The following is a 15,560-nucleotide window of genomic DNA, read 5'->3' as shown; positions in this document are numbered from 1 at the left end:
TAAGGGGTCACTGTCCCTGGGTGTCTGCTTTGTCCTTTTGCTGGAGATTACAGCCCTTATTCCAGCAGAGATGGAAAAGAGCTCATGGCCACCCTTCCACCGTCCTCTTTCAAAGCCTGCTGTGTTCATTGAAATTAGCCATGAAGACTGATTTGTGTTTATGAGCTGAGTTGCTGTTGATGGAGGCTGAAAACTGAGCCATGCTTGGATTTGCTGCCCCAGATACAGGAGAGGAACTACTGTCAGAAGCATGCTGCAGGTGCCATAATGACATAAAAGTTTTAAGAGCAACCCTTTGTGAATGTAGTTGAAAAAAATATGTATTTAATGATTAAAAGTTTCTCACAGGGGATCAGGGCAGAATAGGTGGTGGCCTGCATGTTTTCATTATGGTCTTGCACTAACTTCTTGGGCACATCAAAACACAACTCTACAAATTTCAGTTATTCAAAGACACAGTAAACCTGTTTCTTTTGGGGCAGAGCATACCACATTATTTAGTCATTTCACTAGAATTTGGCAGTCCTCCTATACTGGATGACATTAAACAGAGCAGAACTTTGCCTGAGTAAGGAAGTGCAGACACATTGCATCAGCAATCATTATTCCTAATTGGGATGACAAAACGTGTTCAGAACCTACTGAGCATTTCCTTGCATGTCTACTGCATGCACTGCAAATACTTTTTTCTTGAGATTTTGATGCGTTGTATGACTCTTAATACATATCCTAAGCCTTGGGCTTGGCTGTATCAGCTTTCTACAGACATGCAGTGTTTAAGTAAAGAGAGCAAAGAATCTGAGTTGCAATCTTAGAGACAGTCTGTGCAACTTGGAGATCAGTTGTCAGTGTATAATAGTTCCTTTAACACTCAGCAGAGAGCTAACAGAATATCTTCAATCGCTTTGCATTTTTGGAAGAATTCAGGTATCTTAAATGTATACAGAAAACACAGTTAAATGTCAAGCCCAAGTAGTTTGGGCTCACAGCTGTAGCATCCCAGCCTATAGGCTAGAAATGACCAACATTAACTGCTCATCAGAAATATCTACAGATTAATGATCATTAAAATATTGTGAATACCATTTTATACTTGTAAACTGAGTTTATCTTCTGGTCATTGGCAAAATGACCGATCTGGGGATAAATGGGGATATACACAAAAAAGTGTATATTTCTATGTAATTTAGCACCGTTGACTGGAGCATGGTGCTGATAATGCTAAGAGTGTGGGTTTGACCTCTATACAGATCAATCACTTAGAATCACCAATCCAAGAACTGGACTTGATGACCCTTTGGATCCCTTCCAACTGTGAATATTTTCTGATTCTGTGATCTATCTGGCTGTAACACATCTTTTCTCCTCTATACCCAAATCTTTGACCATGTGCAAATGTATTTACCCACTAACATGTTCCACTAGCGGGAACAATTCACAAGGTTGAATACAACAACATACTATGCAACAAATACTAAGGTAATCTGCTGTAGCAACCACACCAGCACTGAAACTTTCCTGACAAAGTTTCATCTGCACTTGTCTGGGTCTAGTCAAGGGGGAAAATTTCAGGAACTTCAGGAAGATCTTTTGCAACAGGCTTCCTTATGACAAAAATATACCATGTCCTCATACAAATGGTTATATGGACACCCTGAAAGGCCGCTGGGTCAATATTGATAATAAAGAGGAGAAATCTGGAGACCTGCAGCTCTTCCATGCATGATTGCTCACACTGAAGAGCCGGTGTTTGCCATTTGGCATGTACGAGGACTTTGCTGTAATGGAGGCACTCAGCTCAGCAGTTATTTTCCATCCTCCACTGATACTGATGCCAAAATTTCAGTTCCAATACATCAGATCACTGCTTGTTTGAGAAGCAAGTACATGAAGGAGTCCTTGGATTTGCAGAATGTTTTGTTTATTTCTATTTCACATCTTGTCTTACTTCTGCTGCACTATATAACATCTGCATTCTGTACGGGCGATGGAACATGTGTTGGTTCTTCCCTATGCTCTCTGCCCTGGAGCAACAAGTGTTGCTGGTCATATGTCTCTTATTTTGTGGTTCTACCAAAGTGGGATTGCAAGTGGAAAACAGGTGGAAGACAATCATCAGTGTCACTCAAAACTATTCCTTTCCTATTCCAATACTTGGACTTGAGTTTCCTTCTTGAAACTCCCATATCAACTGAAAATGCTTAGTGATTCATACAGAATCATAAGGAGAGGGAAATCTTATGAAAACACACCACTCCAGGCCCAAATGGACTTCCACTCTTTACAACGGGAGTTTTGCCACCAGTTTAAATGAGAGCACTTGGGCTAAGGCTTCTTCAGCCACTGATCCTTCCTTTGTTCATTCATGTGATAATAAAACCACACTAAAACAGAAGGGAAGAAGTACTTAGAGCTCTGAAAAAACACAGGGCAGATCATTGGGTAATTAAATTAACCCAGTTCTACTGTAGTCACTGATGAACACTGTGTTCACTGAATATACATCAATTTTTCCTGTCCAAGGCTCAGGATGACAGTGTTTGAACATATCATTGTTCCATGGGCTGCTCTCTCTCTCTCTCTCTGTACATCTGGGGTAGAAATCAGAGGACAAATACAGACTTCAGGCAACATTCCAGTAGTGTTACATTTTGTATAAAAAAATGTAAATTATTTTCAGATTGACTTGAGTTCACTTTTCACAGTTTAGTTTTTACAGAGATATATAACTGCAGCTGAACACTGCTTGTGATAGTTAAACTTTATGTTTGTTGTGAGGGTCCAGTCACTTGGAGAGTTTGCAAGTGTCGCTGCTTTGTCTTTGCAGCCACACCAGAGTCATATTGGTTTTCACCTGCCTGCTTAACCTCACGGATGAGAGGCAGAAACTTTTCACCTGGCCTGATCTCTCAAATGGGTACAAATGTGCTTGTGTGTTTATAGCTTCAAATAATTAGCACATTTCAAAAATGGAAGCAAACATGAAATGGAGACATAAGGATGTGAAACACATAAGCATGTTGGGGGTAAGGCTCAGTTCCCAGAGGCTGCTGACAATTGCCTCATGCCATAGGGAGAGGTGCTGGTTTCCATAATGCATGGAGCCAATTATACCAGTGTCTTGACAGAGGGGAAGGGGGAGAAATCTTTTCACTGACCCTGACAGACAACAAACTTCTACCCTGAAGCCTGATGTCTGATTAGTTTTTCAAGTTTTTTACTGAAAGGCTGTTAAGTAATACAATAGTTCCTTCCTATGACCAATACTATTTCATTCACCAATATACCATTTGATGTATTCCTCTTAGTTTTTTTCTGACATCAACTGAAATACTTGTACTTCCCCTCCTGAAGATGTGGAATTGCAAACTGACAAGTCCAGTAAGTGGGAGCTAAATCAGTAATACCTCCAGAGATTAAGGCGGCAGAATATTTAAAAGCATTTAAATGTTTTAGAGTACTTTTCATAAGGAACATATCTAACAATTAGGAACTAATAAAAAAAGAACAAAATAGTATACTACTAAAAGGTCAGGTTTACGTAATATGTTTTGCACTGTAACCACACAAAGAAAAAAAGTTAAGTATTTGATTTCACTCTGAACTTTATGCCTTTGATAAATTTAAGATTATTATTGTATTTAAGCCATTTTATGTCCTCAGTGGGAGTTAAGGCACTCAGCACTTGAAGAATTGAAGTAAGGATGTGAGCAGTCATTTGACCACTCTTGAATTGTATTGCCTAACATCTGAGAAGGATTGGGAAGACAATCCTTAGCCCTGAGCATTATATACAAATGAAATAGGGGTTATCTGGGGGCAGCATAATTCATTAAATGTTCCCTCTAAATGTAAAACACCAAATTCCCTCGACACAGTCAGCCTTTCTATCTGCAGTCTAGTTGTGACATAAAAAAAGATATTACAGTAAGAGTAAACTGAAATTCAGAAAAGCCCAGAAGTTCACTGTTAAAGCTCATTCTGTTTTCTCATTGCATCTTTTAGCAAACAGACAGAAAAAATATTGTAGGTATCACAGTCATCTGAAAAAAAATGTCTGATTTTAGAAGATGGGACTAGATTCTTAGGTGGTATCAATCACGAGATTTACATTAATTGTAATCCAATTACCCTGTAGCTCTGTCAGCTGAGAATCTGATCCAGGAGCTGTAACAGAAGAGCATCCATGTGTAGCTTCATCTTTTCCTCATACATCTCTCTTTTACTTCAGGCCAATCTGGGAAAAATTTCAAGCAAATACTGTGATCAGATTTTTATGAAGACTGCATAGAATTACACTGGGGCAAAACACCCAGCTTATTAAGGGAAAATGTAAGGTGACCAGACCAAAGTTAAAAACAATCTCATAACTGTAGTTGTACTGTAAGACATGTATATCACCCCATTACATAGACTGTGTGTTTTCACATGTTATATATTTATTCTTACATCAAAACTTCTCATGGTGCCCCAGGAAGGATTAGTTGTCCATTTTGGCCAAACAGGACACAACAGGGTAGGTAAGTGGTTTGCTCAGGGCTACCCAGGAAACCATATCAGAAGAGCATGAGTCTTTCTAATGCTGGGCTAATGCCACGATCCCCAGACCACTTCTGCCTGCCTAGTTCTCCTTCTGTTATTTAATTAATACAGAGTCTATTGATAATCTTTGGAAAGTCAGTTATTTATGCTCCAGCTTAACCAACACAGAATAGTGGAAACATCTGTCTTGTGAGCTGACAAATGGAGAGTGTTTATATAAAGGCAATTGATTCTAAATTTACCATGCCATTAGCATGAGAGAGATGTGTGTCTGGCATGTGAGACAGAGAAAGACAGGTACCCAGGCTGGTCCCCCTCCACTCTACAGTCCCATCTGTGCTCACAAAGCTGGGACGAAGTCTCAGGGTCTGAATGAAGGTACTGCTGACCCCAGCGGGTATTCAGTTATGCCAAGTGACACTCGCTTTCATTTTAAATTGCCAACAAATGTGAAGGAAAGTTCAAGAAGTCTTGGGCAACAGACTTACCCTAAATAAGACTATAAAAAGATATAAAAATTTGTGGAGGAAAGGGAATGGAAAAATCTTAAAAAGAAGGATTTATGTTTCCTTTTTCTTTTTAAGAATTATGCTTTAAAATTTCCTCATGGAAATGCTGCTGATTCATGTATTTTAAAAGTACTTTCTTCCTATTCAGCCTCTCCCACAGTAGGCCAATCCTGATTCACTGTCCACTGAAGTAGATATCTGTATTTTATCATGTTTGCATTTATCTTAATACATCCAGGGTCCCTCTAAAACTTTAGAATACTTTTCAACTACAGATACTTTAAAGTCCTTTAAGATAGAGTATGTACTAAAAATGATGTTACAAGTGGGAAGTAGAAATATTTTGTTCCTTATTAATCTGTGACGGCGCAGAATTGCAAATGAGACAGTGAAAGAAATAGGTGGATCTGGCAACTTACTGGATTTTTATTGCCTTAATACAGTGAGATAAGGAACAGGCAAAATCATGCTTTTTTTCTGAGTGATTTCTGTTTTATTCAAAATCCATGAGGGCTTACCTTAAAAATATATGATGCTATCGAGTTCAGAAAGCTGCATGATTTATTCAACTGGGCTCACCATTTCTTCCTGTCAGTCATAGGTGATCAGTTATTGAAAGTGTCTATCACTCATTATATATTTATTTTTTGGAGTTTAAAGACAGTCTTTTAAAAGACTTTCACACAGGGGACTTTCACTACGCTGTACTGACTTTCAGCTAGTCAGTGAAATAAATGTTTTGGGACACATTATCAATTGATACAAGCTCTTGTAAGCCTCATGCTTTCAATTTCCCTCAGCCCTGAGAATCTGTCCTGTTATCACTGACCTTGTACCTGGCCATTTTTGGTGCAGTCTTGCTTTGGCACAATGCGGTGTGGCTGAGACGTTTTCCCAGAAAAAATGCAAAATGTTATATACCATCTCATGTCAGGTATCCTGTACCTCAAATTGGTGGAACAAAGCATGTTATTTCCACTTAGTGGGAATAAACCAACATTGTTATTTCTACTGCTCTAGTGTCAGGGCTTTTTATTTCCACTGCAGTGATTGTACAGGCTCTCATAACCAATAAGCCAACATCCACCCTGCCAAAAAAAACAACAAAAAACCCCCTCTTGGCTGGTTAGAAGCACGTTAGAGCACACAAAAGAAAACTGACTCAGGCTGCAGCTAGAAAGGAAATGTTCTCCTGATAGTAGTGTGGAATTTGACTAAAAATTTACATTTTTCTGACAGATGGACAACCTCTGGATCATTTCCAGTTTTCCCAGTGATGCAAGTAGAAAAAACCAAAACAACAAGCCAAGGGCATGTATAGATTCCTAATGTCAAAAGGGGGTAAGGAAACATGTACTATTTGCTTGTGGTTGTGTAAAATAAATGCAGTTCAGGTTTAAAGCTTCTGGACACAAATGGTCAGATCTAAAGGGTCCAGATACACCATATCAGACAAAAAAATGTCATATCTCTCTAGATCAGTGTAAGTTCTAAGAGAATTTCTTCTGAATAAAGGACACAGCATCACTTCTCAAAATTTTCTGCAGTGAGAAGCAGCTTCAGGGTGAAACTGTGACTCCCTGGACACTTTGTCACAGAGTTGATGTGAACTAGTTCATTGTGAACACTGGCTGTGCCCCATTCCCAGATTTCTCTTCCCACTTTTTAACCTCAACTGCCCTCAGTCTTGAGCCCTCTGAGTGACCTTTTTTTACAGCACGGCATGGTGCTCTGACCTACTCCAGCTCCTAACAACAGGCTTTCTGTTGCACAGCATGTGAACCTGGGCCAGGAAAAGATGGCTTAGATTTTATGAGGATTGTGGACTACAGAGACATTGCCCCTGAACACACAGGAAGCTTAATTCTTGTGTTGGTGGAAATCTACATTACCTCACAAATGTAAATAGAACAAAATGCATTTGTCTTAGCTGAGTGTACAATCTGTAGATTCTGGGTCTATGCACAATTTATTTTCTGTGCTGAGAAATAAAATATCTTGGTTTTATTCCTTATCAGTAGAAAAAATAGGTCTCTATTATCCACAAAACTAAGACTCACTCACATTTATATGGCTTCAGTAACACGTGATCTGTTTTTAAATGATGGAAACTTCACAAGGGAAACTAAAAGATGCTTTTAGGTGAAAACTATTATTCTGTTATTTGCAAACATAATGATCTCAGTTCAAAAAAAGTAGCACAAAATGTGTGCAGAAATATGAAAATGAGCCGTTGGACAGAAATTATTACCTTTCACCTTGGAATGTGTATGTTAGTGCTCTTAACAGCATTGGTTTTTTTCATGAAAATGTACTGAATAATTATAGAATGTGACTTCAGAATTCACAATATTAGAATAATGGACATATAATTTTGTAAAGCACAGAAATTTTTATGAAGTCAATTTACTTATCAGAGAATTTTACTGAGAATTATTTATTTCATGTCACCCTTAAATTCAAGACTGCCATCAGCATAAGATGTATGCTGTATATTACTATATGTTGGGGGACAGTTAAAAAAAGTCTGCTACAAGTGCCTGCTAAAATTATAAATATTAACTTTAACCCATAATAAACTGCTCTTACCGGTACCAGCCAACATCTGCCTAGCTGGTGCTATACATCCTTACTCAGTGACATTGGAGGTGGGGCCACACTGAACCCTGCTTCTCAGAGGGTCTGGGGATGGTGAGTTGGAGAAGATTTCAGCTCAGTCTGAGATCTCAGATCCCAGCACCTGGATCTTTGTCAGGGAGCAAGGGCAGTAGCAGAAAGGGGGAAAACGCAGGGCACCCTCCCGCTGGAAGCGCGGCACGGCAGAGCTGTGGATGCGATCCCCGCCGGGGTGCGGGTGCCGCACGGTCTCTGCAGCGCCGGCTGAGGTCACTGTGGCTCCGCACCTCCCGCTGCTTCTGGAGCAGCCTTCTGCTGCTGGAAGAAAGGATACGGCAGCGCATTTTTCTATTTTTTTTTTAATTTTTTTTTTCTCCCAGCGCATATAGTTTCTAAAAATGGGGACTCACTGTTGTAATTTTGATGGAGATTTACCTGTAGGCAAGACGGCAATCAAACCCACACTATTAATGGAAGGCTGATTGAGTTAATGAATATAATTGTCAACTCTACAAACTGATTCAGTCTGTCTAACAATCTATCAGTTTGTCTTTCCTCTTGAAGTTGTCCCCATTTGTATCTTGCTCTATGGTGGCTGTAGGTGAATACCGAAAATCCCCATAAATACAATATTGTTTGAGGGACAACTGATGGATGCTTGGGAAAGAAAAGGGGATCTGCTATACCAAGTAACTGAATTTATTAAGCCTTTCTAGAAGCAGTTACTATAAAAGACCTTTTTCAGATGTATCAGAAGAAGTGTACATTCAACTTCTGATACAGCAAGTTTATTTTGCTTCCTCAGAGCTTGACCCAGTCCTCATCACTGAAGAGGTGAGGCCCAAAATACAAGAGAGTTTCCTGCCTTTCGCCTGGGGTCACTTACAAGAGGACAACAAAAATGAGACTACACTACATGTCTGTGATGAACATTGTAAAACACATTGACATTGGAATAATAATGCACACCTTTTACAGTGGAAAAAATCCTCTGTGTTTGGAGAGAAGCCACTTTTGAACTCTGCTAGTGAAAGTAAGGAGTAAGAACCTACAGGAGAGATCAGAATTACTCCCCAAGGCCAGGGCCTCTCTCTTTGGAGCAAAATAAGAGATGTCTTTCATGTGCTCCAAGGGAAAGATCAGGTGGATTCAGATTGTTCCAGCTCTACTTGTCTGTCTGTAAGTGAGGCTTTTATGCCTCTAATGTCAGGGACACAGTCAGGCCTCGATAGTCCATAGCTGTGTTTTAACAGAGGACGCAAGGCTGTGGCATGGGCCTGATCTAGCTTAACTCATAGAAAAAAACACAAATTGCTTAACTGAGGCATAACATAACATAAATATGAGGCAAACTGCCACATATTTATATAATTTTAAAGAAGTTGTCAGACTTAATAAATCTCCTTATAAGGAGGTGATCAAATTTTCTGAAATCCATCTCATATACCTGTGTGTAGGTAATGCTGTGTTTTGTATTCTTCCTTTCATCTGCAAGACTTTTTATACACAAACATAGTAATACAATACCTATTTGTGTTCTGACATGAATCTGTGTTCTTAAAGCCTTGCATGTAGCAGATGGAGAAATATTTACAATCCATTTGCCCATTTGTCAGCTATTCCTTCACTAGTTTCACATATTACTAATTTTATTTAATAGGAGAGTATTTTGCATGTCCTGTCATGCAACACTACAAGCTTCTTTCCAACATAAAGAATCTTCCCCCTCCCAAATTTTCTTATGCAGTATCACTGTGTGTGTCACAGCTGAATACACATTATCTGTGTAACTGTGAGTTTATCCTCAAGTTAGTTGGATTAGACAGTAGGTTCCAGAGACTACACTGCCATTGAATACACTTACTTCAAATTTAACATGAAGTTAAATTAATAAAAAAAACAACAATAATTTTGTCTCATTCTGCTTTTCTTATGCTGTAGAAATGCCTGAGTATAGATGGCTTTCACCTGTTCCTCAAGAGATACTTTTGTCATTTATTGAGCATTTTTTGCTTTACATTGCTATTACAATGTCACAACTTAAATTTGCCTTGCCTCGGTGCTCTTGAAATGCCTCTCCAGCTGATGGAAAAGGGAGTATCATTTGGTGCTTGTATGCAGGTGTCATCTAAATCAACAGTGTCTATAATCGATTTGCATAGGCAAACACCAAAATAGAAAGAAATACGATTTAAGAGAAAGTGAAAAAAACTCTGTTTCAAAGAAAAGAGTGCAACTGCTTGTAAGGAACTTCAGTGAATTAGTCAATATCTCTTGCTCAAAAATGAAACGTTAGCTAAAAGTTGAATTAACTGAATAAGCCAACTAATTGGAGTCTTAATCATGACCCATAAAAATAATAGATCTGTTTGCCTTTTAAAATTTATTTTTATGCATATAAAGACTGATAGGCATTTTTCAAAAGGAGGCAAGAAGAAAGCAGGGATTTTAGTTCACTACTCAGGTCCTGTCTTGCCTGCCTACCTGTAAGAACCAAAAAAGTCTTTAAATTATAACATCGGAAGAGTCAGGAGCAAAAAATGTCAAGTGTTTAGGGGAGAAAGGGTTTTTAGCCTTGACTGTTTTGAGTTTTTAGTTTTATTTAATTTTAATGTCTAAAAAACATTTGGAAAGAGGATGTTTTTATTTAAAATTCAACATTCACAGTACTTACATTATGGTGTGAAAGCTACACTAGATGACTGATATCTTGGCAGATCTCCCAGGGGCTTAAGCTGTGCAGGATTTTACCCATTTTTTTTGAAGCAAACAAGTGTAGGGGAAAAAACAAACAGAAGAAAAAAGATTCAGAATTTCATTTTAATAAAGAAATAATAATAAAGAATCTTTGGCACATGCAGCTTTCACAGAATGGGTTTTGACTGACCACTGGGTCAAGTTTGTTATTTGAAAAGATCTGCCCTAAAATATAATTTAGAAATAAAAGCTGTTTTTTTGTGGTGGTGGTAAATTTTTAGTTTTTTTTTTTACTTACTACTTTGAGAGAGACTTACCCTTCATTTTACCTGGAGGACTTACTGAAATTCACAATCTGAAATACCAGCTCAAATTCAGACACATGGATGAACACATGGCAGACTGTTTCTCATTGGAAATGACAAGAACTTTTCCACTTACGTTTAATACTTATTTAGTGATTTTTATGCAGCACCAGTAACACCATTATCTCAGCACTAACAGAATAATATAAACTGTAAAATATCTTCTTTGAGACATTTAAACCTTTGCTGGATAAAATGCTAGTAAATGTGATATTAATTAAGAAATAATCCTGCACAATAGTAAAAGATGTTAGATCCTTATGAGTAAAAGGAGTTTCTCAATTTTTAATGTTTTTAAATCTGTGGTAGGCATAAGATAATGTTCTTAATTTTATACTTTTTAGTAGAAGATCAAAGCGCATTATAAATTTAACCTTGATTTGAACAATACATTTCCTTCATATTCCCTAGGCCTGGGGTTTTTTGAAATCATCAACTTTTGGGTGGGTTTGTAAGGAAATATGTGCTCCCTCTGTGCCCAAAAAGTAATCTAAGTAAATTTCCATGGTAAAAAACTTAAATGTAAGCATTTTTAATCTTAGAATCTAGTGTCAAATGGTTGTCTGAACTTTCCAAATGTGCTCAGTACTATGGTGAGCAAAGCACGACAACTAAACTCAGGAGGTCATGTTAGAGAGAAAATTGTTCAGTACACGGGTGGCTGCTTTAATTTGCAGTTCCCCACTGTTCAGCAGCTCTGGGATCAGCTTTGTGAAGAAGACATCCCGTTCCTCAGCCATGCTAAGGCATGTATTCAGGGAGCTTTGTATTCACATTCTTATTTCATGTCCCTGGAGTTGAGCTTATTGATTACTCACATACTTAAACATCCTTAACTTTAACAGCTTTGTTAAATTGGGAACTAATTCACTTACAGTCAGTCCCCATTTTGTGCAACAGATATACATTTTTAAAAAGGGAACAAAGGAAAAAAAAAAAAAAGGATATATGAGTTTAAAACAGGCTTTAGACAGATTTGAGGTGTTCCAGTATACGACTGAATCTAGGCCATAATGTTAAAACTGCTTTTCTTCCAAAACATGGGCAAACCCATTAATCACTAAGGGAATAGTAACAGTGGCAGCACGTGGCAGACATTGGTAGTGAGAGAAAAATAGTCTGAGTAAATGCAATACTTTCTTCAACACTGCACACTTCTTTAGCATAACTTATTTTGAAAAGTTAAAAGATGCAATTTTGAAACAGCTGGTAAGTATGCTTTAGAATGACTTCTGATCCATATTATGCCATTTTCTCTCAGTTTTTAAAAAATTTTAAATAAATAATTTGACTGAACAAAGGTGAGTTTCACCGTACTATTGCCACACATCTTTTTTATTTTTTTAACTTTATAACGGTTAACGTTGTGTGAAATCACCTAATGCACTTCACAGAAATATTTCAGTCTGGTAATGAATAGAAAAACCCATCTGAAAACAGAAAAAGGAACAGATAAATAAAACTGCAAATATTATTTCAGTTTAATCTAAATAAACACAGAAGAAGAAAGATTCTTTCAGTATTAGAATTTGCCAATGCTGAGGCCGATTTCTGTTTTCCAGAAAACAGCCCTCAGAAAGAGCTCTTTTGGACCAATTGCATCTGTTGGATGGACAGATAAACAATTTATTTCTCTAAAAGTTATTTTCAGGATAAAAATAAAGCCCATTATTTTTGGAGGCAGCCTTCGGACAACCTTTAAAACACAACTGCTCTCCATTCTTACTTTTTTAAAAAACTAATTTTAATTTTAATTTTAATTTTAATTTTTATTTTTATTTTATGATTAGTATTTCTTTGCAAACACTCATTCTAACCAAGAAGAATTTACTTACATCCTGCAGTGGGACAGTAAACCCCCAAGAGATATGGGTTTACAGGAGCCTCTTATGTCCCATTTTCCAGCTGTGGGAAAGTAATTTTCAGGGAAAGGAAAATGACTTGTCTAAAATCACGCAGTGAGATTAATGATACAGCCAAGCACTGAACATTTAGGCTGTGGTCAGATGATCACTAAGATTAGATTTATGCATTAGTGGATCACCTGGCTGTACAAATTTGGTGCAGACAGGCATGCACTTCTGTTGAATTATTCACAACACATCAGACAGTGCTTATGTCAGCTGGTGCCCTGAGATAGCCCAGAGTGCAGCATATCCCATATACCATTCACTCCCATCTCTCAGGTGTAGTTTGGGATGACGGCCTGCTGCGCTGTGGTAGGAAAGTTAGCTTATTACCCTAGAAGGTAACCCTGTCAGAAGCAGGCACATTTTTAATGTCACAACATGCCAGGGTATCACAGTTCCGGGATGCAGTAGGTGGCAATATGGGTCTGTTGCTGGCTCTGCCCCTGGAAGTGCCCATTTCCTGCTACAAGCTGGTGATGGAGGAGCAGCCCAACATGAAACATTTGATGCCCAGAGGATGGTGTTTCATGTTGGGCTGCATGAGCAGAGGACGGAGGAGAGGACTAACTGGTATGCCAAACTTTTTCTCATTGCTGGTTAAATGGAGCACAGTAAGGCCAAGAAATAGCAGGTTCCTGTTTCCTAAGGCATCTGGATCTGTGAGAAGAGCTCTAACCACAACAGAAGGTAATATTTAAAATATGGGGAGATCCAGAATATGAGGAAAGCTTCTTAAAGAAAGTGTTCTCAAATACCACCTTGTAGATGTTTGTCAGGAAGGTGCCCACCTATCCAGCGATGTTTACTAAACATTGAGGAGAAAGGGACTTAAACTATCTGAGAGGTGGCAGCTTTTGACTCTCAGCATTTGGATCTGAATCAGTTTGGGCAAGATTGATTGCAACTTCAGCAAGACAATGCTGAAGTTCAGAATGCTCTTTGGAAGGGTCCCAGCTCATGGTCTGAGTGGGCCATGCAGGAATTCAGAGTGAAAGTTGTTCAACTGAGTATGTATCCTCTCTCTCTGTCCTGTGACCTGCCTGGTTGTTTATCAACATCTTGGGTAACTGCAATATTGTGCTGGGGTCATCTTCAGCTGATTTCAGAGACCTCATGAAGCTTGTGTTCTTTGTATTCCTCAGCTGATGTCCTGGAGACAGGACAGTCTGCTGTCATGGTCATATAATTTTGTGCTTCTAAAAATATCCCATGCCAAACTTACTTCAGTTCATCCAGCTCAACCTAAACCAGAGACAAGACAGTAGAATTATAGACTAGTTTGGGTTAGAAGGGTCCATTAAAAGTGATGTAGCCCAGCTCCCCTCCAATAAGCGGCAGCATCTTCAATTAGATCATGTTGCTCAGAGTCCTATACAGCTTGGCCGTCAATATTTCCAGAGATGGGCAAATGGTTCCAGGGCTTCACCAACCACATCATAAAAGAGTTCTTCCTTATATCTAATCTAAGATGACCCTCTTTTAATTTAAAACCATTAGTCCAAGTCCTGTTGGAACAGGCCTTACTGAAAAGTCTGTCTCTGTCTGCTTAGAGGCCACCTTTACATACTGAAAGTCCAAAATAAGGTTTCCCTGGAACCTTCTTTCCTCCAGGCGGAACAAACTCAACTCCCTCAGCTTTTCCTCATAGAAGATGAAGGTGACTTGAGAAGACCTGTCTGATTAGGCTTTGAATCCTTAGGATTTACATAATCTGTTCTGGTGGTTCAACTGTGAGCTGGTAACCACCCGCTGAAAGATGGTAAATGACAACTGAGGACAGTAATGGATAGTTAGAGGTTGTAATGTCTTGAAGGCTCCAATTACTGCCATTGCTACTCTGTGACTGTGCCTGAAGACAGAGTGTGGGAGTGACTCGACTTTGCCAGTGACTAAGCAATTAGCCCCAAAGGCAACATGGCACATTTCTCTGGGCCTCCATTTCCCATCTGTGGAAGCAGAGCAGTTCTGTGCATTCACTTTCACTTAGCACATTCTGCTTTGACACTAAGTGTGAGGATTCAACTTTAAACTGGGATTTCTGAAAGGCATCATGAGGGAACTAGGCATCTACTCAAATATAACTAAAACAGTAGTTAGAAATTACTGGAAATGAGCCCATGTCCTTGCAGTAACAACAGTTACACTTCATCTCCTTCATATTCTCTTTTTCATATAGAGAGATCAGAAAGACCTTATTTTCCCGTATTAAGATCACATGGCAAACGTTTTCTGGGAGCAAAATGCCTGCTAAAGCATTTTGGTTTATGTAAAGGCACAAAGTGGTATTACCTATGGGGCTTCGGGCTGCAGGGGCCTCCAGGCAAAATACTCTACATGCTGAAGAGGAAATGCAGTTACTGAAGTCAAGTTTATGTTTTTTAACCTATTTTTCTTGAGATAACTTTGTCAGATTGTCAAACAAACTCTCCAAAGGGATTTGAGTCACAACCACATTAAACTGGAATCCAATCTTGTTATGCTGGCCTCAGCGAGTGGATATTCCCTCTGAGCAAGCCTGCACTGTATTAAGCTGCCTTCTGTTTCTTCAACCTAAGCTGTGAATGTATAATCATATTTCCTTTTGAAAATGACTTGTTTTTCTTCATTACAGAAACAGGATTGATTTTCCTACAGAGTGTTACACTTGTCGAAGCAGCTATAATCAAATTTCAGTGTAATGTCCCTACACAAGTAATTCCCACAATTAAAACTGTAACTGTTCTGGATACCTGTTGGGTTAGATTCTAACCTTCATGTGTATCTGGAATTGGTCCACTGAGATCATGGGCCAAATCCACAGCTTTGCAAATCAAAGTCACTGGAGCTGTATCTGTGGGCATCAATTGTGGATAAAACTGGCTACCTTCAATGACGTAAACAGAATCACTTATAAATACTGGTATGACAGGAGGAAAAAAATA

The sequence above is a fragment of the Parus major genome, chromosome 2 (assembly GCF_001522545.3).
Source record: "Parus major isolate Abel chromosome 2, Parus_major1.1, whole genome shotgun sequence".
NCBI lineage: Eukaryota > Metazoa > Chordata > Aves > Passeriformes > Paridae > Parus > Parus major.
This window is presented reverse-complemented; position numbering follows the sequence as displayed.